Genomic DNA, 27,934 nt, shown 5'->3' on the forward strand with positions numbered 1-27,934 from the left:
CTGAGATGGCTTGTTCTTGTGCTGGGCTTGAAGATTCCCAGGCAAAGCTAAGCTGTGAATCTAGGCTGGCTGCTGCTAGTACTAGGCCTGGGGTCACTTGGCAAGAGGTATGGGGGCTGGGGGTTACTGAGGCAAGCTGTTGCTTGTTTGATAGGATTGAGGAAGTTGTGAAGCATGGTAGGATTTAGGATGTTGTGAAGCATGAGTCAAGACCAGCTATTCATTTGGAAAAGCCACTGTTAACACCTAGGGTGGGCCCATAATTCGGATAGGACAGAGTCCCAGGGAATCTCCAGGGCCAGGCAAACAGGGTTAGCCAGGTTGATGGAGCCTCAGATATGGCACCCACCTGCTGGCTCTGTGGCTCTATGGCTCTGTGGGGGGAGGGTTTAGAAAAAGGACAATGGCTTCTGCCTGCCTTTATGTCTGGGAGAAAGTTGTCCCTCAGCTTTCACTTTGATGCCAGACACTTCAGTTCTTTCCTGCATGCCACTGGTGCCTTTTAAGCTGTTCCCCCACTGCTGGAGCTCAGCGGAAATGAATCTAAGTCTGTGTGTGGTTTCTATAAATGGGTTCTTGGTACTCCAGAGTTTCTCCCATTGAATCAATCCTCACCGGTTTTTGCAGCCAGAAGTTGCGGGGACGTATCTTTCTGGTTCTGGAACGCTGGTATGGGGGGCCTGGTGTGGGGCTGGGATGCCTCATTCCTGAGATATCCCCCCTAAATTTTTATCCACCACACGTGGATGTGAGACCAGCCTGTTCCATGTCTCCACCTCTCATACTAGTCTGGATGGATGTGGTTTCTTTAATTCTGTAGTTGTCAGACTACAGATTTCTGACATTAAACTTGATTTCTGACAGTTCTGAGTGATAACTGTTCTATATTTTAGTTGTAATTTTGATGTGGTTATGTGAGGAGATGAGTTGTGTTTTACCTATGCCACCATCTTGACTAGAAGTTGACCAAATTTCTTGACTTTTTCAGGCCTCATGTCCTCTAGTAAAATGATGGTGATAGTGCCTATCTCATAAATTGGGTGTGAGGATTAAATGACAGTGCAGATAGTAAGTGTCACTTAATGTCAGAAATATCACAGTTACTGAAAAATGTTAGTTTAAAAGAACACAAGGAAATATACAGTATATTTTAGAATTTTCTCCAGAAAAGAAAAAGAGGAAAAGCTCTTTTTAAAAAGAAGAGCCAGTTATTTTGAATGATTCAATGATTCATACCTTATGGTCCAATAGCAAAAACTATATATATATGATGTACACACACGTATAGAACTATTTAAAATGCTAAACTTTCTTTAACTAATTTAAATCCTGAAGTATCCTTACAGCCCTAAGACTTCAGTCTCTTTAGAATCCAAAGAACCGCCATCTAAGTGTGGGCACCTGAGTCAGTACTGTACCTCTATATTTTCACCATAATCTTGCTTTTTATATCTTTCTCTATATCTATACTTATAGAGAGATATAGCGATATTAGTATAGATATAGAGATAGAAGTAGAGCTAGTGATAGAGGTCGAGATGTCCATACCTTATACACAGGGTGGGGCAAAAGTAGATTTACAGTTGTTCATATGAAAAATAATAATAAGGAGTAATACAAAAATAAACTCTGTGTTTCACATACTCACAACTGTAAACCTACTTTTGCCCCACCCTGTACTATACCTATACCTATTTACTGCAGACTTCTTCATCATTTACTAGTTTAAAAGAAACACAACCAAACAAGAAAAAAAATCTACTAGAGTCAATGTATGATCCAGAAAGGAATTCTGTCTAGTATATAATAATTAAGTTGCAACTCACCTTCACACTCGGGAGTTGTCATTTTATAAGTGTTGAATGCCAAACAGTTGAAAGTCATGAAGAAAAGACAAAAAGTTGTACCTGGAACATTCCCCCATTCTCTTTTGTATGGCATTTAGGGAATCAGTTTGTGTGGTCTTCACACCTGGATTTGTTTGAGAGATACTGCAAGCATCTGAGAGAGCAGCTGTGGCAGGTGGAACCAGCAGCTGGCATGGAGACCGAAGACATGGATTGTAACCCTATTTCCACCATTCATTGGCTAAACCTCTTAAAAACCACAGAGCTTCAGTTTACTCACTGTAAGCTGTACCACCACTTTCATCAGAGGACTGTTGTTTCAGTAAGGGTTTTGTGCATCAAAGCTCCTAACACAGTGTTTGGCACATAGTAGGCACCTAATGTTAAACAATGTGGTTGAAAAAGGTTCAACTCTACATTTGCTCTTTTAGAAAGAATTAGCACAGAATGACTGTTCTTGGAGGATTTGCCTAGGAGTTTCAATAAAGAATAGAAGAAATTTGCTGAAAAGTTTGCAAGTTTTCAACATCAAAGGGGATAAATAACATTTCAATAATCGCGTACTTAAAGATTTAAACCTTTTGATAGTTACCCCTGTCAAGTTGAAACCAACTGCTGAGCAAATTAGCAACGTATTAAAGTCATAGAAAAATCTTTCCAATACAATTTTTAAAAGTGTGTGAGGGACTGAATATACTTAATACCATTGGGTTATACATTTAAAAATGGCTAGGATGGTAAATTTTATGTTATATGTATTTTATCACAATGAAAACAATAGGGGGAGAAAAGTGTGTGTAAGAAGGGGATATGGGAAGGGCTACTTTTACATATTTGGGAGAGATGATTTTTATGTGTTGTGTTTTGCTTTATTTTTTTCCCTGCTCAAAAAATTTTAAATTTAAAGCATTAAAAATATATAAGACTAAAAATACTTATTATGAATTTTTTTTATTTGGGCAATACCATAGGGAAGAGTGGAGAGGGTTAGAGTACAAACCGATAATTCTATACATGGATGATTTCCAAAACACCTGCCTATAATATCACAGGATTACAACTCCTGCAATAAACATCTCCTATATTGAAATCTTTCAGACTATTTGTGGGAGTGCCCAGGGGATTGTTACCTAGCCAGCTGGGTACTAGATCACAGCTTTAAATACAAGGCAAGAGACTAGGACAAGATTTGGGGCTAACTTAGTTAGCAACAAGAATATTTCTTTTGTGGGCTCATCATCTTAGGTGCAAATATATTTGAGTATGCCACAGTCATGGGCTAGAACTAATCTGAACTGGAGATTTAAGTTCCAGATTCATCAACCTCCTCTTCTCAGATTAAATGAAGAAAATGAAGAGAGAACTTAATATTCATAAACTGTGCTTTTTGGAAACTGAAAATTGTGGCAAATTTGCAGATTTTATTGTCATTATTTACCAATAACAATATTACAGAATTCTATGTGTTGTGCACTGTGCAAAATTCTGTTCATGGTTCATCTCATAAAATTTTCATAATCACCTTTTGAAATATATTATACTCATATTGTAGGTAATAAAATAAAAAATTTAGAGAGATATAACTTCCTCAAGATCACACAGCTCAGGAGAATCCTCAAGTTCATCTGTTACCACAGGCTGTGATATAAATTACTTTATCTAACCATCCATTTATATGCATTCTGCATTATGTAAATTATCAATATATACAGATATTTTTAAGTACTTGATACATCTATCCAGATACTTCATCTATGAAAACCACAAAATAAAGTACTGATATATATGCACAGTAGAGTATATTTAATCAAAGGAGTCATAATTATGTCAAGTTGAAAGCACTTATAAATTTTTACTTTATTAGAGGGGACCCATAAAATTTGTATATTTATAAATTTATTAAAAGTTGTGTATTTATTCTTACATGTGGAAACTTCAGTACCTTCAAAGTGCTCTCCATTTGATGCAATACACCTATTGAGATGTTTTTTTCCAGTGCTCAAAGCAGTTTTTTGAACTTGTTGATTCTGATGCCTTTCAGTGCTTCTGCCATTTTTTGTTTAACGTCTTCCACATCGGCAGCACATTTCGCTTTGAGGACATTTTAATCCAGAAAACAATAAAACAAAAGTCGCTCAGGGTGAGACTGGGTGAACAGGGAGGATGGGACATGAGAGTCATGTTGTTTTTGGTCAAAAATTGCTGAACACTCAGCACAGTGTGGGCAGGTGTGCTCCTAAATCGCCCATCATGAATGGGCAAATGCATTGAGAAAGTCTTCAAAAAAATTTACTGAAGCCAAATGCAGACTTTCAAATCAATGTCAATGGGTACACTGATGCAGATGGGTTCCTAGAACACTCACCTAGCAGGGGAAGCCCATACTACAAGGGGCCTGCCCTCTAGAAGATAATTCCACTTTTGGGGAGTCCCCCCTCGAACATTTATTTTTAAATTTAATAGAAAGGCAACATGCAGAACTAATGACAGAATTAGAATTTAAACTTAGTCTATGTTTCACAAGAGTGAGAGCTGCTATCTCTAACTTAAAAGATTCCCTAGACATCAATAAGAAAAATATAACAACCCAGTAGAACACTGGAGAAAGTGTACAAACAGGTCAGTCACAAAAGAAAAAATAAAAACATTGGTCAAATATGTGCTAGTGATGCTCAATTTTATTAAACGGAATATAATTTAAGTGCCTATCATAACAAAATGTTTACACATAAGTTTATCTATACTCTGGAACACTACATAACCCTTTAGATGATTGACATAGATTGCCAACAAAGTCATGATGATCTGGATGACCACTCACCAAACTGGTTTCCTCCAGAAGCATATTGGGTCTAAGATAGACATCACTAGCAAAAGGGTGAGCAAAGGCAATGAGCATGCCAATCAAAGGATGTACTTTGGTTTTTCACTGCTTGATTTTTAAAAAATAATTAGAATGTATTGCTCTTGAATTAAAAAATATATATATACTTAAAACATTATTTGACTAAGAGGAAAATAAGGAGTTAAACATCAAATAGAATTCCAACCATATCATGAAGTACTTAAAAACATGGGTGGGGAAGTAGAAAGAGACATGAATAATAAAAGAAATAGAATAAGTTTAGAAACATTTACAGTTTTATCCATACTAATTATTTTGGTATCTTCCTTTAACATAAACTCTACACATTTACATTTTCATATTTATAATGCTATAATAATACCAGATTTATATTTTATATCATTTTAGAGCTCACAGAATACTCTTAACGTAGCGCAGTGAATTGACAGTGCCCCCCCCCCGCCACCCCTGCCCAAAATAAGTTCTTGTCCTAATGCCTGGAAACAGTGCATGTTATCTTTCATGGAAAAGTTTACATATGTAATTAAATTAAGGATCTTTAGATAAGGATATCATCATAGAATATAAAGATGGCTGCTAAATCCAAGGACAAATATCCTTATAAGAAAAAGACAGAGGGAAATTTGAGACAAAGAAAAGAGGAGGCAGCATGACTGCAGAAGCAAAGATTGGAGTGATGCAGCCACAAATCGAGGGATGTTAAAAGCCATCAGAAGCTAAAATAGGCAAAGAATGGATTCTTCCCTAAGACCTTGCAGAGGGAGTGTGACTTTGTGGAAATTTGATTTAAGTCTTTCCATCTCCAGAACTGTTAGAGTATCAATATTTGTTGTCTTAAGCCACCCTGTTTGTGGTGATTTGTCACAGCAGCCACAGGAAACTAATATGCATAGCCTATATCTCATTTTGGATTTTTTTTTTTGTAATGACCCTAGACTCAAATGGTATTTTTCAGTCCTTCTCAAACTCTTCCAAAATAAGAAGGAAGAGTTCCATTCATGCTCTGAGGCTAGCATTATCCTCATACCAAAACTACACAAAATCTTGTAAGAAAAGAAAACTACAAGCCAACATCACTTATGAATATAGATACAAAACACTAGGAAACTGTTGGGAACCATCCTGCCTCATTTCAGGGACTGTAGCCTCATTGACAGGTTAGGGGGCCCTAAGTCTGGGGTTGAGCAAGGAGGCCCTGGGAAAATAGGCCACTGAGGAGACTTGGCCCTGGAGGATGGCTGGTTAGTCAATGACGGGTAAGACCCCTCGATGTCAGGAGCAACCTAAGACAGGCACAGTCACATAGGGGCCATCAGGGAAGGACTTGGGAGACACAGATAAGGGGAAAAGACCCTCACCCCCTGGCTTTGATATATCTGGAGTCCTCATTCTATCTGAAAGAAGTCTCCTTATCTCTTGGCGGCTCTGCCCCATCCACCTGGCTCAGGCTTGAAAGATGCTAAAGGCAGGTACAGCCCTAAACTGGATGAGGCAGTCCCAGGGACAATTAGGCCTGGAAAAGGAATGCATTAAATCCTATGAAATTTACTTTGCTAAGAATGCCCTTGAGTTAATGAGTACTGATGTTTGGGGTTGAGCATAGAATGTGATCAGTTTCCCAGGTTTCAGGGCTGAGTGGGCACCACCCTGACCTGAGGCAAATCTCTTGTGTTCCTTCAATTGTTATATATGATCTCTATCTGTTTTCTGTAAGCATAGCCTTTTGACATTGATTGATGAGCTTTGCGTCCATGCTGTATACCTCTGCACATATGGTCCTCAATAAAAGCTACTTCAAGAGACGGGCTCGGGGGCATTCTCCACTAGAAGGAAGTGCCACCCCCTTCTTCTGGCAGACCGAGAAGTGTCTGGGATGACTTATTTTATTTCCCCATCCATGACAAGCCAGAGCATACTCTGCAGGACAGAGTCTGCCTTCCACCTCAGGTGGAGCCCGAACAGGGTCCTCCAGAGACTGCCTCAGGAAACCAAATCTAGCATCTAGCAGCATATAAAAAGTTTCACTGAACATAACCCAGTAGGATTTATCACAGAGATAAAAGATTGCTTCAACATACTCAAATCAATCACTGTAATACACCATTTAAATAGAATAAAAGAAAAATATATGATCATCTCAATAGAGACAGAAAAAACGTTAGACAAAAATCTCACACCCTTTCGTAGTACAAGCACTCAACAAACTAGGAAACAAAGAAACTTACTCAATCTGATAAAGGACATTAATGAAAAACTCATATCTAGCATTATACTTAATGACAAAAATCAAAAGCCCCCCCACAAGGTCGAGAACATGATGAGATGTCCACTTTTGACTTTTCAACTTAACATTATACTAGTGGTTATAAACAACAGCAAACTAGTCAAGAAAATGAAATTGAAAGCATCCAGGTCGGGAAGAAAGCAGTAAATGTATCTCTATTTGCAGATGATATCACCTTGCATATAAAAAATCCTAAGCAACACACACACACACAAATGTTAGAGCTAATAAATAGGTTCACCAAGTTTTCAGGTTAGAGGTCAATATATAAAAATTAGCTATATCTCTATATACTGGTATAAGTTATCCAAAAATAAAATTAATAAAACAATTCCAATTCTGATAGCTTCAAAATAATACCTAGATATAAATTTAACTAGTGGAGTGAAATATCTATACTTTAAAACTACAAAACATTGTTTAAAAAAATTATAGAAGACCTTAACAAACAGAAAGATATTCCATGCACATAGAATGGAAAATAAAACTATGAAAATGGCAATGCTTTCCAAATTGATCTACAGATTCAATTTTTAAAATTCTGCTGTTTTTACAGAAATTGTCAAGCTGATCCTAAAATTTATAAAGCAATGCAGGAGGTCCAGAATAGCCAAAATAATCTTGAGAAAGAAGAGCAAAGTTGGAGAATTCTCACTTTACAACTTCAAAACTCATGACAAAGCTAAGGTAATCAAGAGAGTGTGGTACTAGCATTAAGAATGGACATATAAATCAGTGGAATAGAATAAAGAGTCTGGATATAATTCTTTGCATTTGTGGTTAATAGATATTAATAAGGGTGCCACGACAATTCAATGGAGAAAGTACGGTCTTTACAAAACTGGTGCTGACACAACTAGATACATACATGCAAATGGATGAATTTGTACCTCCTCCCTCACATCATATACAAAAATTAACTCAAAATGGGTCAAAGACCTAAATGTAAGAGATAAAACTTTTAGAAGAAAGCATAACAGAAAAACTTTATTATATTGGATTAGGCCACAGTTTCTTAGCTATGACAACTAAAGCACAAAGAAAGGAAAATAGGTATGTAAGATATTACAAAAAAAATTGCAGACATTAAAAAAATACTGCAGCAAAGGATACTATTGAGAAAGTGAAAAGAATGGGAAAAACTTTTACAAATCTGAAAGAGTCTAATATCCAGAATATATAAACTGCCATACAACTCAACAATGAAAAGATAAATAACCCAATTGAAAAATGGGCAAAGGATTTTTTCATTTTTCATTATATTTTTCCCATTATCATTTATTCCCCCAAAACTTCTTTCACCTCCACCCACTCCCCCACACCCCTGCAATCAGCACACTGGTGCCTGTGTCCATCAGTTCTTTTTCTTTTTTGCTCAATTTTTTTAACCCCTCAAATTCCCCCAGACCTGTTAGCCCACTCTCTATATATGAATCTATCTCTATTTTGCTTGTTAGTTGTATGTTCACTAGACCAAAGGATTTGAATAGACATTTCTCCTAAGATGTAACAAATGGCTAATAAACATATAAAAAGATGCTAAAGATCTTAAGCAATAGAGATAGGCAAATCAAATCCACAGTGACATATCGCTTCACACTTACTTGTATGGTAGTAGTAGTATTAGTAGTAGTAGTAGTAATAAATAATAATAGTAACAACAAAATAGAAAATAACAAGTACTGTTGAAGAGAGGTGGAGAAATTCATACATTGCTGATGAGAATATAAATTAGTATAGCTATTTTGCACAAAAACTTAAATGTAAACTTACTATTCTTAGTATATACCCAAGAGAATTGAAAATATATTTTCACACAAAAACTACTCACGTGTGAATATTCATAGCAGCATTATTCTCAATAGCCAAGAAGTGGAAACAACCCAAATGTCCATCAACTGTTGGATAGACAAAATGTATTATATTCAAACAATAGAGTATATCCAAAGGAATGAAGCACTGATATGTGCTACAACATGAGTGAACTTTGAAAACAGTATGATAAATGAAAGAAACCAGACAAAAAAGGCCACATATTTTATGGTTCTATTTATATAAATGTTCAGAACAAACATTTAACCTATAGAGACAAAAGTAGATTAATGGTTGGCACACGCTAGGAGGAAGGAGGGAGACTGCTAACAGGTATGGTTTTCTTTTTAGGGTGATGAAAATGTTATGGAATTAGTGGTGATGGTTGCACAACCTTGTGAATAATCTAAGACCACTGAAATGTAAATTTTAAGATGACCAGTTTTATAAGAAACGAATTACATCTTAATAAATAATTTAAATAAATAAAACAAAAATAAAAGGTAAACTTGTCTTCCAGTTACTATGACATAAAAAAAAAAAAAAATACCCCAAATGTGGTAGCAGTAAATAACCATTTAACATGGCCATAGAATTCGAGTAGGCTACACAAGATGGGTTTTCTCTTCGCTATGACATCCAGGGCCTCAGTTGGACAGCTCCAAAGGGATAAAATCATCTGTAGACGCCCTTACTCATATGTCTGGTGGAGGATGTTTGGCTGTGGGCTGAGACCTTTGCTGGAAGTGTTAACTAAAACACTTTCTTACGGCCTGGGATTTCTCACAGCATGATGGCTAGGTTCCAAGGACAAGTGTCTCAATAGAGAAGGAAGAGAGAGCCAGGTGGAAGCTGTTCACCTTTTATGACCTACCCTCTCAGAAGTCACTCAGTCACTTTTAGCACCGCAGTCCCTTTGAAGCAAGTCACTAAGGCTGGCCTATATTCTGTTTCAGGAATAAAGAACTCACCCCTCATTGGAGGAATGTCAACGTCCTGTTTTAAGGGAAACACATGGATAGAATGTACCGGGGCATACAATCTGCCCTACTCTTTAATAATAACATCCCCCCTGGGGAAAAAATATATAATATACCAAATGTAAATTCTGCAAAATACAAACCCTGAGACTTAAGTGAAACAATATTAAACAATCTATCCAACAACAGGACAATAACTAAACAGGCATTTAAAGCTGTGTTTATTCTGAGCACTTTTCTATGGTTTACATATTCAATCATTCACTCATTCAGTTATCCATCCACTGAACAGAAGTTTATTGTAGTCAAGTGTTCTGGGATGCATGGGTGAACAAAAAAAGACACATGGCACCTAGCCTTAGCAGGAAAGATTAATTACAGTGGAATCACATAAATGTGGTAAAAGCAGAACTACAGTGTTGTAGGAAGACAGCTTAGTGTCCGCTCAGACTACCCAGATGTGTAAATAGCCATAGTGTGACTGGTGATTTTTAGGCATTAAAGATAAACAACTTGATCAGAAAGGACACATTAGTTGCTGAAAACGAAATCCCTCCACAAATGAAAGAATATGGATACCAGAGAAAGACTTAGGCATTTTAAATAATTAACTAGAGAATAAAACAGTATAGCTCTGTGTCAGAATTTATATTCCCTTATCCTCTCAACCTACCTTCCCAGTCTCTAGTCCCCAGTGGAGCAACCTGGTAGGGTAGAATGAAGAATTTCAACAACTATGCAACAAACTCCACCAACTTTTAAGTCCTAACTAAGGACATTAATACATACTGGACTTTTCAATGACCCACATAATCATTTTAATTTTTTCACATCACTATGCCAGTGTCCATAGAGTAAATATTTTTTATTAAATTTGTCACCTCTTATTGTGCTTAATCAAAGTACAAAAAATACAGTTTAATTTTAACTAATCATTTCCAGAAACTTCCATAGTCTATAGTCACACTGATGTTAGGTTGACATTTTCTGCAGAACACTTTGAATGTAACTGGGTTTGTTTTTGGTTTTTTTTTCCCTTCAAGCTTTAATTATTAAAAAAACAGAACCTGAAAGTAGTGGCAATGTAATTATAGCTTTATGTGACTAAAATTCAATCAATTTCTCATGTCACATAAAGGAGACAGGACGCTAATCAATCCACCCAAAAAAACAAAACCAACAGCTGTAAGTTTTCCAGCCCAAGATCATTTGTACCAAGAAAAGGAACTTGTACTCTTATGAAATGCCAGCTGGGAAGTAATAAGTCCTGCGATTTTGATCATAAGATATAACACAATTGTACCAAGCAGGCAGTTTAGACATATTTTTTAAATAGAGAGTTATATGTAATTTTCCATGTAGCTAAAATTCTTTTGGGTAAACTACCATTTTCTTTACAAAAATGAGGAAAATAATTTAGGAGAGGTCTTTCTGAAAACTCCTCTGCTTAAAAAAGTCAGTGTAAATGTATTCCTACTGCCTAGAATACAGTCCCACCTCATCCTCCCTGCACCCTCCCCGTCTCCAGCCTCACATTAGCTCTCACGACTGAGTATTGTCATTTCTTCTCTTTCTAGTTCATTTCCAACATTAGACTGAAAGCTCCAGGAAGGCAAAAACTGTGTCCTAACGTCCCTAAATACTGGTATCTAAGCAGTTAGCGGACACTTGAAGAATGTTTTGAAAGATGGAAGGGAGGGATTGATTTTGAAGATTGAAATAAAATTGTAAAAGACAGAAAATAGATTCCAAACTAAATTTTTAAAATTTTACTTTGATTTGTTTAGATTTTATACTCTGACTTTAAAAAGGAAGAGTGTCTCATTTTCTTTCACACATTTTTACCTTGAACAACAGTAACATCTGATTTACTAAGACCGTGTAACACATTCAGCTTTGTTGTTGTTTATTGATGCTTCTGGAAGTAAGGGAAGGATAACATTTTGAGACTTTTCTCATAGATTCTTGTCGTTTCTGCATTTTCTCAGGATTTGTCATATGGGGAGTTAAAGGTAATTAAGAAGGGTGAGGCGCAGAAATGCTCATACATTTTTACTACAACATTTCTCAGAACTCCAGTTAACATGTTTCATTCTACCATCTTTATTAGTCACCATAAAAAAGAGTTATCTTGGAAAAGAAATGGCTTCTTAGGGGCTTATCATGGCTTTATCACAAAGAACTCAGTAGAGTTACTGTGCAAGCAAAGAGACATTACTACCTAGGGGATGTCTTTGCAATTGAACTCACTAGTTAAAAAAATAAAAAAATAAAAAAATAAAGGCACTTACTGCTCAGATTCAAACTTTGTTCCTAGACACTGTATGATTTCTTTGTTGATCTTTACTTGTTGCAAAAAAATAATTCTAAAAACTGGAGGTGCAGGTAAACGTGGTTTGTCTCCTCATACAACCGTAGCAAAACTACAGCTAAACTACAGAACAACTATCATTCAGAACTGTCAGAAAATCAAGCTGTATGGAAGTATTTCTTTAATAAGGAATTAAAGAAAGCACATTTATCCAGATAGCTAGGAGGTACAGAGGGGTGGAGACGTGGAGACACAGAACAGACTGGTTCCAAACCCACATGTGGTAAATATAAAATAGAGGGATATCTTGGGAGTGAGGGATCCCAGCTTTACATGAGACCACCCAGCCCAGGGCTCCAGCACCAGGAAGATAAGTTTCCATAACTTCTCGCTGTAAAACCAGAGGGGGTGGAGTTGGCAGGAGAAACTGCAGAATTCTCAGGCATCTCCTGTTAAGGGCACCCCACATAGAGTTAGGACTTAACACAGATTCACACTCTCCCAGCTCCAGCACCAAGGAAGCACCTTGAAGAGCAAAAGTAGCATACGAGGAGGAACCGAAGAGTCTGGCATCAAGGTGATAGCTGCCAGACTGCTTTATCCTGGACAGAACTACAGACAGTGGCCATTGTTCCCTTTCAGAGCCCTCCTCAACACAGAGCCATAGCGCAGTGGCACCATATCTGAGTCTCCACCAACCTCGCTCACACAGTTAGCCCCACCCTGATGATTACCTAAGGTTCCACACCATCTAATTTACAGATCCACCCAACTGTTTATATATATATGGCTGGGTTAAGCACAGGCTCCAGACCTTCAAAAATCTGCTTAAACAAGCAATGGCTGAGCCTAGCCCCTGTAACTCTCCTGAATGACCCCAAGCCCTGCACTAGCAGTAGCCATCTGCATTTTGTTTTATAGTTTATGCCAAGTTGCCACAGATAGAAGACAGGTGAAGGCCAATCTTGGCCTGCACCACCCGGGAAGACCCAGAGCCTGTGCACCTAGCAGATAGTCGCAGGCCATACCAGAGCACCACCACCCAACTACCTCCATAAGCCACGGAAGGAGGTGGTTGCTGGCCAGTGGCAACAGCCAAGCCTACCAGCTGTCTGACCTGAGTAAATCCCTCCCATTAACCATCTGACAGCAATCAAGGCTCAACCACAAGAGGAGGGAGTACTCAGTGCACACCGAGGGTGTACCTCACATACTCAGCTTGGGGGATAGGGGAGCCTGTGCCACTGGACCTTACAGTATACCTACTACATTAGGCCACACTACCAAGACAGAGAGTCATAGCAGCTCTACCTAATATACAGAAAGAAATACAGGGAGGCTGCCAAAATGAAGAGACAAAAAAATCATGTCCCAAATGAAAGGACAGGTCAAAATTCCAGAAAAAGAACTAAACAAAAGGAGATAAGCAATCTGTCAGATACTGAGTTCAAAACACTGGTTATAAGGATGCTTAAGAAACTCAGTGGGTACTTTAACACCGTAAAAATTATCGAATCAAAAATGAAGGAGATACTAATTTAAACAAAGAACAATTTACAGGCAAACAACAGTAGAGTTAATGAAGTCAAGAATCACATGAATAATTTGGAACATAAGAAAGAAAAAGACATCCAATCAGTACAGCAAGAAAAAAAGAATCCAAAATAATGAGGATAGCATATAGAGTCTTGGGGACAACTTCAGTCATTCCAATATTTGCATCAGAGCGGTGCCAGAAAGAGAAGAGAAAGAGCAAAAAATTGGAAAACTTTTTGAAAAAATAATGAAAGGAAACTTCTCTAATTTGGTGAAGGAAATAAACATCCAAGTCCAGGAAGCACAGAGTTCCAAATAAGATATATGCAAAGTGGACCACACCAAGACACATCATAATTAAAATGCCAACAGTTAGATATAAAGGGAGAATCTTAAAAGCAGTGAGAGAAAAGCAGTTAGTTACCTACAGGGAAGATCCCATAAGACTGACAATTAATTTCTCAAAAGAAACATTGCAGGGTAGAAGAAATTGGCAAGAAATATTCAAAGTCATGAAAAGGAGGGACCTACAGCCTTAATGCCCTACCTAGCAAAGATATCATTAAGAATGGAAGGGCAGATAAAGAGTTTCCCAGACAAGAAAAAACTAAAGGAGTTCATCATCACCAAACCATTATTATATGAAATGTTAAAAGGACTTATTTAAGAAAAAAAAGATAAAAAATATGAACATTGAAATGGCAATAAATATATAATTATCAACAATTGAATATAAAAAACAAATGAGGCAAACAAGCAGAACAGAAACAATAATAGATGTGGAGAACATTTGGAAGGTGGCCTGTGGGGAGGGGTTTGGAGGATTGGGGGAAAAGGTGAAGGGATTAAGAAATACAAATTGGTAGTTACAGAATAGGCAGGGGGGTGTTAAGAACAAGTATAAGAAAGGGAGTTGCCAAATAAATTATATGCATGATCCATGGACATGAACAAAGGGGGGGGGGGGTCACCAGAGGCAGGGGAGTGTGCTAGGTGGAGGCAACAAAGGGGAACATTGGTACATGTTACAGTATAACCAATAAAAATTTTTTTAAAAGTCTCAACACAAATATTACGGAATGACTTCCAGATAGAATTTATTCACACTGAAAGAAAAGTTTATATAATTATATGCCTTCACTTGACACCAACCTACTATGATATATACCTTGACACAAAAATCTGGAAATAAGGCTGCTCCTATTTTTTTAGTTGGAAATATGGATAAATTACCTGAACGTATATTTGCAAATGAAACCTAACTGGAACCTCCTCCATATTTCAGGGAGGAAAAATATCCTCAGATCAACTCTTAAGGGTGAATGATATCTTTTATCCTGTTAAGGACTTAAAGCCAATATGGATATTTGAGCTGACTCCTGATGGTCAGCTTAAACCTAGAAAAGAACATGCCAGTTCTGGTCATGAGTTTGCTGGTTTCAAAGGAGAACTGCAAAACCTACCTGGCTGACAGACCTCTGCCTCGTGTAGAAAAGACATTCTGATATGAAGAAATTCATTAGAAGATGCTATTAATGATTTTATTGTATAAAGCACATCACATGTTATTGGTAAAAGTTATTTTCCTTGTAATTTCCTGGGGTAGTTCACACAAAAAGCACACTTTAATTTTAAAAGCCACGTAACTATGAAAAAATATGTAATATCTATAAACTATTTATTCTAGAAGAATGTATTCTAGTTAGTAAATAAGAAATTAAAGAAGTTCAAATCTTTCATCCACAATTTGTTTATGAACAACCTAAGGAAAGACAGCATATTAAATTTCCCAAACAAAGTATCATAACACATAGCTTTTTAAAATAATAAGCCATTGCTAAACAGAATATGAATGCTGTCATTTGTTCTATTACACTGACTCTTCTAAATTTGACTTCAGATCTTCCTAGGGAGATTTGACACATAATACTTTCTAAATCTTGTTATTCTGTGAGTTGGGATGCAAAATAGAATTGAGCTCAGATATTTGATACGACTTTTATGGGAATATATTTTATATTACAAAGAAAGGCAAAACATCACTTAACACAAAACATAACACTCATCAAGAACCATACACTTAAAAATTTGTCCAGGGAAGCCCTGTTCTATTCTCAGGGATTAAGGCCTAAAATTAAAAGACATTAATCATGTCATAAATAAGGAAATACAGAAGAAACCTAGTCCTAGTAAGCAAATGGTTTTTTGGTGGGTTTTTTTTTTACTTTTGCAATGTTACTTAATTATTTCTCTAAGAGTGTTCTAAACTTACTAAGGGAAAAGATTATATTTTATATAGCTTAAGGCCATATGATAAGAACCATAGTAAGTGCCCAATAAATCTGTAATTGATTATCATGTACATTACACAGGTTGGAGGCGTAGGATTCAAGTTATGTTGGTATCCTATTTGGTAGGATCTTGTAACTAAGACCAATGGGTACTAATCTTATAATCTATTGACCTTGCAGAAAACTCTATAAGTTACACTGAGCAAATGTGATGGTCCAATTCACAATGGATATGTAGCTAGGGTCTTACTAAGGACTCTTATTTTGTGTTGTCATAGAACTTTTAAATTTTGTTTCATTTCTTTTTACGTACAAAAAAAAATAAAAACAGATTTGCAAAGCCAATGCGAAAGTGAAAATTAGGTATTGCAAATCACGCTCTTTTGATGGCTAAGTCCCATTTTTCTGGATAGTTATTTCTTCATGATCCAGGCTCCTTACACAGCAGCCAGCACAGCCGTGACTGCTATCAGAATAACTATGGTTAATTGCAGCCATCCCCCCGTATCCAGGGTTTCACCGTCTGCGGTTTCAGTTACCCATAGTCAAACATGGTCCTAAAATATTAAATGGAAAATTGCACAAATAAACAATGTATAGATTTTAAATTGCACACAGTTCTGAGTAGCATAATGAAATATTGTGCAGTCCCACTTTACCTCACCAAGGATGTGAATCACCCCTTTGCCCATCACGTCGACCCCCTTGGTCAGTCACTTAGTAGCCATCTTAGTTATCAGATCAACAGTCATGGTCTGAGGGGCTTGTGTTCAAGTCACTCTTATGTTACTTACTAATGGCCTCAAAGGCATTCACATAGCTGTCATTACATTATAGTGTCATAATTATTCTCTTTTATTAGTTATTGGTTTTAATCTCTCACTGTGTTTAATTTATAAATTAAACTTTATCGCAGGTACGTATATGAATATGTATAGAGTTCAGCACTGTCCACGGTTTCAGCCACCTACTGGGGGTCTCGGAACATATCCTCCATGGATGAGGGGGGCACTACTGTATAGCCAAGCACATTTAAATATATTTATTTACAAAATGAATTCATGAAAAGAAACATTCTAGATGGAGAATTTAAGAATTACTGCAATTAAGAACTTAAATTTTGCTAATTTAAATGGATTAATTATGAACCAATTAAAAATTTAAATTTTAAGGGTATAAAAAAAATATCAGAGCATGAAAATATGAAGGGCATTTTATAAATGAAAAAATTCCATTTCTCCTACATCATACAGTGTGTGATTTGATGATAGCGTTTCCCAGGCAGGAAAATAAGTATGACAAATAGGATCAACTTGTCTCCATTAATATGTACACTTATTGATCAGTTTTGAGAGGGCACTGGACCTCCACTGAGCTCGAAGAAATCATTCTATACCATTCACATTTTGTAGATAAGAAAACTAGAGATATTCTTCAATAAATGCTCTGAAGTCACATACAGAGGAAGGAAGTCTTTCCAGAGCTGGGAACTTACAGGTTCTAAATCACATTTTGAACTATTACTAATTTCTGTTCTAGCCAGTTTCCTGTTTTCTTGTTACCATTCTTTATTTTAGACTGGGTTGAAATACTTCTCACGTTGCTTTCAGTGATTTATTTTCTGTTACAATTATAGACTGATTAAAATGTTACAAATTTGTATTTTCCGTCCCCATGGATAACATCTAGACAGCCTCCCCCTTCCCACACTCTATACTTTAAATAAATAGAACAGAATTGTCACAAAGAATTACTCTTTCCCCCTAAAGTTGAGTTGACCAAAAACGACTGTTGTATCCCAAGAAGAAAAAAACACTGCAGGGCCAGTCCCTCCCTTTTTCTCTCAATAAGCCGGCAGTCATTTAGCGACATAACAAGAGTCTCATTGGGAAACTACGGTTTAGTGTTATCAGTGTTATCACATATATTTCATAACAGAAAACAGAACAATAATATCCTGCCAAGCAAAAAGCCATAAATTGTAAATATACTTCCAATTCTTCCTTTATTTTGAAAGGTCCGTAAATGTCATGCATTGGGATATCAAGGAAAGGAAATCCAGGAAACATAAAGGTCACCTGACTCTTCTATTTCAAAAAGGCTTTGTCCAATATAATAAAGAAAAATGTATCTTAAAAAAGTAAATATAACTTAAAGCTTTTAAAAATCTTAATACTTTTATGTTTAAGCATATTTATTTATTTATTTTGATTTTCTATCAGTTTCCGGCGGACAGCATAGTGGTTAAACAGTTATATTCTTTACAAAGTGGTCCCCTCAATAATTCAAGTGCCCACCTGGCACCATACACAGTTATTACACTATTATTGACTGTGTTCCCTGTGCTGTACTTTACGTCCCCGTGACTATGTTGTAACGTCTCACTCCCTTCACCTTTTTACACTTCTTGAAACTATATCTTATATCCGTGGTCTTAGGGCCCACAGACTTCCACAGAATCTATCCGTATAGAATAATGAATGATGCAATATACAGCAAATTGTGACATCGCTTTATATGTGCATATATTCTCCTATAACTGAGCAAATGAATGAGTCTGTGATTGCGATCAGTGGAGTTAAGCTGCCTAAAAATTACACAGTATATATATTTATTTTATATAAGAAAAACTGCTTTGAGCTAGTTGATTTCACTTATCACGTATATGTAATATAATGATAGAGAACTGCTTATTTTAAACCTTGAATTACATTCAGAGTTGGATTTTTTTCAAGCATCGAAAAAGAAAACCAAGACCTACTTTTGAACTTGATGTAACCTATGATCATTTAAAAGTGTTTCCCAACGACACAAGCACAACTGGAAAGTAATGACATACATATATAGGAAAGAAAAAAAAAGAGCAAAACTTGTCATTATCTTTGCTAATGGGAGGCAGAAATAATAGAGATAAATGAATAGATACATAACAAGAGACAGATGGTAGGTGAATGGGAGTGTGTATTTGTGGCAGTCCCCCTCTTGCTGTCCGCCTCTCAAATGAATGTATTAATGATTTCCAAATGTCTCCCTGGCCCCATTACCTCTCCAGTTTATGCCTGGTTCCTTAATTAAGCTGTGAGGTCCAGGCACATGATCGGTGTTATTGTGTGAATGAAAAATAATCAGTAGAAATAAGAAATACATAGATGCTCTTAAATAAATATCTGTTAAAATAAAATAAATTATTGAAGCTAAAGAAACAATGATCCTGGATACTCGACAAAATAAACTTTTCCATGACCAAACTGCAGATCAAACATTTAATTCTATGAAGAGGCACAGAAAGCAAATTAAAAAAGTAGAAATTTATACAAGAATTTGTTGAATTTAGTATGATGGATGTAGACCCATAGAATAAATATTATGTTTTCCGATAGTTTTTTTGGGTAAAGCATTATAGCAACCTTGAATTTTGCTTAATGTATTATATTCAAGTTATTCTTATTTATAAAAAAGAAGTTGACATAATAAACTTGAAAGTGACTATAACCAGAAAACAATTTCTTTTTTAACAAATAAACTTTATTAGATGAATCTTTAAAGTGTTAGGAGTTCTGTGTAAATAAACAACGGGAAAGGCCACTTACCACCCTTTATTACTACTAGAACTTGGAGCTCTAGCAGATCACTAGCACAACGTCTTAATATGGCTCAAGCATAAGTGACTTTCAGCTCTCAAACATCTTGGCATTACTCTGTGACTATCACTCAGACTGCACCCCTAAAAAGTTCATCACAACAAGACACTTTTGGTTACTAAGGCAGAATCCCTGTATATCTCATATTTCAATGAGTCTCTTTTTATAGTGTAATGGAAATGTTCTTACTAATGGTCCTTTTAAAATTACCAGTTGTTCTTGTGTAAAGTAGCAACTACTTTCCCCAAGTTTAACCAAGTGCCTCCCCAAGATTTTCTAAGACCTGACTCCTACTCAGCTATCTAGGTACATTTCAAGCATCTCCAACACCATTCCCACCTCACTTTTCCTTCCAGCCGTGGTAAGCCAGTTGCAATAGCACCAACATTCCCTACCCTCCTTCTCACCTCTAAGCATGTGCACATGTTACTCCTTCTATTTAAAATTCCTTTTCCTTCATTCACTGACTCCTTCGATTTACTAAAACCTCTTACCTTTCAAGTATGAGATAGACACATCCTTCTCTCCCATCAAATATTCCACATCCAGCAAGACTTGATGAAAGCACCTTTCAAGAGTTTAATATGTTATATAACAATTGTCATTTTATCTGTCTGCATTTTCCTTCTAGGCTGGGAGAGTGGAATGTCTAACTTATTCTGAGCTATCCCCAATGCCTGGCATTTTGCCTCATACATATGGTAGATACTCAATAAATACATACCGATGAATAAAAAATGAGTATAACAAAAAGATAAAGAACGTATTAGATCATGTTTTAAAAATACATTTATGGACAGTTTTTTTGGTAGAACATTTATGATTCATTCTATTGGCAACTTTTAAATATATAATAAAGTATTATTAACTATAATCATGATACTGTCAAATCCCCAGAACTTACAAGATCCCCAGAACTTACTCATCTTATAAATGAAAGCTTGTATCATTTGCCTAATATTTCTCTGTCAATCAATTTAATAAATTTTTAAAAACTTCTGTTAATTAAAGGATTTGTAAAGATAATGAAAATATAAATCATAAAACTCTAAAAGATACGTCCAAAAGATATGTTGTTACTTAAAGTAACAACAAAGGACTATCTCTAGAATAAATAAAATGCTCCTAAAACAATAAGAAAAGGTAACCTGAAAGAAAAATAAAGTAAAAGGTCTGAATTTGCATTTTACAAAATGGGAAATCCAAATAGCCAAAAATGTATACAGCCATGTGCTAAATCTTGATAGTAATCAAGGAATGAACATTAAAACCATAATAGAGCTTATTTAACTATTGGTTACTATGCATTTTGTTAAATTTTCAGGGTATATCAGTGCTCAAGGTGCTAGTGATTGCAAACTGGTAAACACAGGGTGAACTACAATGAGAAAACAATTTGTGCAAGAGTGAATAAAGTTACTTTTCAATGCAAAAAAAGAAATTAACCCTGTTTTCAGACACTTCTATGAATTCTAACTTTTCTCCTCTGTGATACAGATTTAATGAACTTTGGGGAAAAGAAAAGAAACTACAAGCTAGCAGTTGTGTTCACCAGAGTTATTTCTACTCTATATGATAACTTTAAACAAATCACTATGGAAAAGGGCTGAACTCTCAGCCTTTACCTTGAGTTCAAACACATATCATTTAAAATGATAACACATGAGCTTTAGTAACAGCAATATGATTTCACTCATATGTGGAATCTAATGAACAAACTGAACTAACAAGCAAAACAGAGACAGACTCATGGGTGGAGAGCAGATGACAGCTCTGGGGGCAGGGGTGGCAGTGAGGGGTGGAAGGACTGAGCGAAAAAGAAAACTCACAGACACAGACAACAGTGTGGTGCTTGCGAGGGTGGCGGGAAGGGGGTGGAGGTAAAAGAGGGTATAAGGGGATAAGCGGTAATAGACAAAGACAATAAAAACTATTTTAAAAGCTATAAATGTATCTATTTAAAAAGAATAGAGTACCAAAACAAGGGTATAGACAATTAAAATTACATATATGTGGCCAGGCCTCAAAGTCTTCTGGCTGATTTACTGCCAATAATTTTGCATCCTGTATGTAATTATGGGGAGGTAGATAGCCATACATCTATGAATTAAGTTTCATATTTGCTAAAATTAATACTTCCCTGCTTTACCATAAAATCCTCAAAAAATTTCAGCCTCTTGTTCTACACATCGAATATTTGCAATGAGACTAGTGGGGATTTATAAAAGTCATTTTCAAATTCACAAATAAAGGAGATTTGAAAAACTATGGCTGGGGCATCTGTATGGATAAGCCCATATGGAAGCATTCAGGGAAAAACTGACTTTCTGTTTAATATTATCAATCAAGTAACTCAGAATTATCAAACCATTTTTGTACAAACTTTCAATCCTAGAATAATAAAAAAAAAAATCTAAAGTCCCAGATTCAAGAAAATGTTCTTTAGTCATTAAGCACACAGACTATGTGTAAATGACAATCGCAAAGTCTTTTAGAAAGAAACAGTTGAAGGAAAACTGGTTTCCATTGTCCTTAAAAAAAAAATTTCCCTGAGATGGAAAAGAATTACAAATGTCCAGAGAGCCGCTTGTCTCCTTTACACTTGGTCCCTGTGCTAGTTGGCTGGCTGACTACTGGTAGGAACTGATGGGTGGATGTGGTAAACCAACTAGCAGAGCTCTTTGTGAAGGAAATTAATGGTATGAAAACACAGCAATTAACATTAAGTCTCTAGTAATTAACCATAAATAGACCAGACTGTTCAATTTATTTAGATTTCAGGGAAGAACAACATTTCTGCTGTTGAAAAATAAAATGTTTGGCTAGTGCCTTGAAAAAAAGTGTTTGACCAAAGTGTTTGAGTCAATGACATCCTGTAGACAGCCTCTATATATAAGAGTGGGACACAGGAGCCAACTATGGAGCAGTTTGTAAGAGATTTCAGCTGGCTGAACTCTGCTGGGTAGTTTCAGTGCAATGTATGAAATGTGTTCATCTTGAAAATGTTTACCTGTAAAATAAAAATCCCCTTCCTGTTTTATTTTGAAATATGTTTTTCAGCTGTTGGAATGCCATTACAGTCAATGTTTGCCTACCCAAATGGATCCATAAAACAAGTATTGTCCAGCTGTTGCATTAATGCTCTAAGCACTCCACAAAGCACTGGACATAAAAGACAAGCTTCTTTTGTACCACAAATGTCATGTCTTTATTTCCCTGTATACCACTGATGTTAAGTATTTTCATATTCATGTACATTACCAAAGCGATTACTGTTACAATACATTCTCAAGTTATCATATGTTCTCACAAACTTACATGCACAGGTGAAAAATTATCCCTGTAATTTTCTCCAAGTAGTGTGTAAACCTAAAAATTGCACTACGACACAAGAGCTTCCCTACAGGTGTGATCACTTTGTAAGGTATATAAATAAATATCTAATTACCATGTTGTACCACTGAAGCTAATATAATATTGTATGTCAATTATAGTTGAGAAATAAATTTTAAAAAAGAACCTCCCACATTTCAACAGACTTCTTCTTTGTCTGTAAAATAATTTGATTTCAGTCAATTGTGATCTTATATTTTTCTCAAGCTTCTGGTATTTCCACCTAAATTATATTTTATTTCCATTTGTCAAGACCTGTGACTATGTCCTCTTCAAAGTCCTACTATCACTCCTATTACACTCTTTATCACCTACCAAAGCATTTTTAAATCATTTTAAAATTGTTATCCAACTTATAGTCTCCCTCCATCCTACAAGTTCTCCTCTTAGAAAATCTTCAAAGTCCCCCTGCCAAACAGAATATACCTCCCTAAATTATTGCTCATTGATTTATACCTTATAAAGGATATATGCAAATTCTACTTCCTTACTTTTTTCTGCTTCTCTTCTTTCTCCCCATGCTGAAGGCTTTCCAATCTTCTGCTCACTTTCCCTTAGCCAATGGAGCCTTCACAGGGCTTCCCTGTGATTTCTCATTTCCCTCATCTCAGAGGCTGAATGCTTTCCATATTCCACTTCTCTTTAATAGAGAGTTCACAAATTGTATAGGTGCTTTAAATAAAACAATAAATAAATAAACATCATTAAATAAATCTAAGACCTGGGACTGATTGCAGGTTGTAAATGGCCAAATTGTTGTGGTTCTGGAATTCTGGAAGGAAATATATTGAGAACAGAAATTATTGATTCAGATAGTAAATTTTCCTGCTGAAAATATGCAGGAAGTGCAAGCGATGTGAATGTGTGTGAAAGGGCATTTATACTGCAGCTGATGAATGAATAGGCTTAGTGGACCATTATTAAACCATCATGGGAACTATAAAGCTTACCTTTTCCCTTTCTTACAATCTGCTAATTCTTAGAAAACATGAAATATTTTCCCCTGCTCCATTTCAGTGTCTTCAATATTTCTGTTTTAGAAAAATTATTAAATTGAATAATTTCTGCTTCTTAAATGTGTTCTAAATCTTGGTTTTATAAGCTCCCAGATTCTCTCTTAGCAATCTCAAGACTGCACCTCATCATATTTTCACTAAATTCTTATAATAATACTAATATGACTTGACTTTATCTGTACAGCAAATACATGCCATGTATTTCATGTAGGAAAGTAAGGAGAGAAAGATTCCATAGCCACAAAATCTAACACAAAATTCCAAAAGCGTGCAGATCATTGGATCATGAATATCCATAAATTCACAAACCAGATTTGCCACAGACCAATACTTTAAAATATGTAATGATTAATTTTATGTATCAACTTGTTTGGGCCAAAGTGCCCAAATACTCTGTTAAACATTATTCTGTGTGTTTTTGTCAGACTATTTTTTGGATGATATCAACATTTAAATGGGTGAAATTTGAGTAAAGCATACTGCTCTCCACAATGTGGGTGGGTGTCATCTAGTCATCTGGAGGCCTTAATAGAAAAAGACTGACCTCTCCAAGGGACAATAATGAATTTTTCAACAGACAGATTTTAGACTTGAGCTACAGCATCGGCTCTGCCCTGGGTCTCCAGCCTACTAGCCCATTCTGCAGATTTGGGGAATTGCCAGAATCCATGATTATATGAGCCAATTCCCTATACCACATCTTTGTGTGTGTCTGTCCAGAAAAAGTCCAGCCATTGTTAATTTAGTGGGAATGGTTTGCACAACATTAATGTAACCTGACAGCCAAGAAGAGTGGATTGGAATGCACATGTGTGAACAGTGACAACTTCACTGTACTAGTCAGTGGGGACAGTAGGTACCATTGAGTGAGCATGTGTATTGTGTGGCTGTCACATTCAAAATGACTGAGTGGGTACAGCACAAATCGGCATCAAATTTTGCATTAAGCTTGAACATTCCTCTGCGGAAACTATTTGGATGATTCAAAAGTCTGCAGCTACATGCAACTGGTAGTTGGCAGCTTCATCACGACAATGCACCTGCTCATGCATCACATCTCATGCAGAGTTTTTCGGTAAAATCTCAAATCATCCAGGTGACTCAGCCTCCCTACAGTCCAGACTTGGTGCCCTGCAACTTCTGGCTTTTCCCAAAACTAAAATCACCTTTGAAAGAGAAGAGATTTCAGACCACCGATGAGATTCAGGAAAATACAATGGGATAGGTGATGGTGATTGGGAGAAATGTGAGGTCCAAAGATGCCTACTTTGAAAAGGACCGAGGTGTCATTGTCCTATGTACAATGTTTCTGATCTTCTTCAATAAATGTCTCTATTTTTCATAGTACATGGCTGGATTGTAGCTTCAAATAAACAAATTAACCTCTAACTAAATATTTAAATAATTACTGTTGATCTTTGAACAATGTGCCAACTCCCATAGTCAAAACTCCACATATAACTTTTGATTCCTCCAAAACTGAAGTTGTCCCATAGTGTTTGTGGCAGATTAGTTGCAGAAACCCCCCACAGAGAGTTAAATCCACATATGCTTAAATCCCTTAATGGCATAGAACAATGCACACAGTTTGCCTTCTGCATCAGTGGATTCCCAACCAAAGATCAAAAACACCTTTTTTATGTGTGGTTGACTGAATATTCAGATGTAAAACCTGAGGATACAGAGGTCCAACTACATATTCATTGAAAAATAATCCAGGTGTAAGTGGACCCAGGGAGTTCAAACTGTATTGTTCAAGGATCAACCTCACACACATTATTTTAAAAAAAAATCCCCAGTCACAAATATCTTAACACACAGAGAATTTCTCTTTGTCCATTCATCATAAGACAAAAAATTATCAAAATTTACATTGTTTTGATTATAATACCAAATAGTATTTTTAAATACATACTAATACATACATCTTTCCTCATTTTTCCAGTTTCCTTTCCTCTGGTAAAAGTAACTTCAATTTCTATGGGCAATTAGTCACCTGTTTGAGGTTAAGTTCATATGGCAGGATGAGATAGGCCTGCCCACACATGAAAAGACTCTACGGGTAAGTGGAGGTTCTATAGCCTTGGCATAGGCAATGAAAAAAGAGAGGTGGTCTAAGTACAAAGCAACAAAATTTCATGACTTCGTACCACATATAAGGCCAGTGGTAATGATTTTATGAGGAAGTCTTTTTTTCCCTTATACTCTAGTGGAAATAGTTTCTGAGCTCTGTGGCAAACTTTCACAAAGGCAGAAAGATAAAAATCTTAGAATCTTTTTAGTCCAAAGGTTCTCTCACTTGGCAGAATCTCATTCTACACTAGCTATCAGCTTATTATCACCATCTTGAGCTAATCAGACCAAGAAAAGCCAGACTCACTCAGCTATATCCCCATAACTATTTAAATATGTAGGGGTATTTATGGTACTAAAGTCAGGTTAGTAAAGCCACAATCATAGGACTACTTCTGGGAATGTTAGAAAACAAAAACAAAAAAAAAAAATAACTCCATTTTCTTTAGTATTGTAAAGTTGCAGTCACGTGCATGGGGTAAACAGCTATCTTTTTTTAAGTTGTTGAAAGAGCTTCTCTGTGAATAAAGTTCACAGATAAGAAAGCAAAGCCAGGACAGATAGAAAGAGAGAATCTGGAGGATGTTGTTGGAAGATGCAGATGTGGATCAGCCATATCTATGTTCCTCTGCTTTCTCCTCTTCTTCCCCCTCTTCTTTCTTCATTCTTCTTCCTAAAGCAGGACCTTTAACATTTCTTGTAATACTAGTTTGGTCATAACAAACTCCTTTAGCTTTTTCTTGTCTGGGAAGCTCTTTATTTCTCTTTAAATTTTAAATGATAACCTTGCTGGGTAAAGTAGTGGTGGAGGTAGGTCCTTGATTTTCATCACTTTGAATATTTCATGCCAATCCCTTCTGGCCTGAAATTGAGCAATCAGATGACAGTCTTATGGGAGCTCCCTTGTAGATAACTGTCTTTCTCATGTGGCTTTTAAGATTCTCTCTTTGTCTTTAACCCTTGTCATTTTAATTGTGATGTCTCCTGGTGTAGGCCTCTTTGATTCCATCACATTTGAAAATTTCTGTGCTTCCTGAACTTGTATGTCTTTTTCCTTCACCAGGTTAGGGAAGTTTTTGGTCTTCAAATAGGTTCTTGATCCTTTGATCTCTCTCTTCTCCTTCCGTTACACCTATGAAGAGGATGTCATTATGATTCATGTTGTGCCAAAGGTCCAAGAAACTATCCTCATTTTTTTTCATTCTTTTTTTTTTCTTTTTGCTGCTCTGATTGGGTGTTTTTTTCACTACTTTGTCTTCCAAATCACTGATTTGATCCTCTGCTTCATCCAACTTACTGTTTATTCCTTCCAGTATATTCTTCATTTCAGATATCGTATTCTTTATTCATTAATGGTTCTTTTTTATGATTTCTATGTCCTTTTTCATGTTGTGGAGCATCATTATAATCATTACTTTAAACTCTATATCTGATAAATTGCTTGCCTCCATTTTATTTGACTCTTTTTCTCGAGATTTCTTTCATTTGGGGCCTGTTTCTTTGTCTACTCATTTTGGCTGCCACGTTGTGTTTGTTTCTGTTATTAGATCTTCTATGAATCCCCATCTTCATGGGGTGCCCTTATGTAGTAGGTGTCATTTGGGGTTCAGTGGTGCAGTATCCTTGATCACCTGAGCTGGGTGCTCCAGGAATGTCCCTTGTGTGAGTTATGTGAACCTTCTTGTTGTAATTGAGTCTTGATTGTTATTGGCTTGTTTGTGCATGGGATCAACCCTCATGCTGGCTGGCTGGCTGTGAAGCTTAACCTTAACTATAGTGCAGATACTGACAACAAAAAATGGAATTTGCCTCAGCAGGGTCTGGTGCCTGCCAAGATCTCCCTTTGAATATGATGCTTGTGAAGGTTATTGGATTCTCTCATGT

The sequence above is a fragment of the Pteronotus mesoamericanus genome, unplaced genomic scaffold (assembly GCF_021234165.1).
Source record: "Pteronotus mesoamericanus isolate MK-2021 breed Mesoamerican mustached bat unplaced genomic scaffold, CSHL_Meso_final scaffold_21, whole genome shotgun sequence".
Classification (NCBI taxonomy): Eukaryota; Metazoa; Chordata; class Mammalia; order Chiroptera; family Mormoopidae; genus Pteronotus; species Pteronotus mesoamericanus.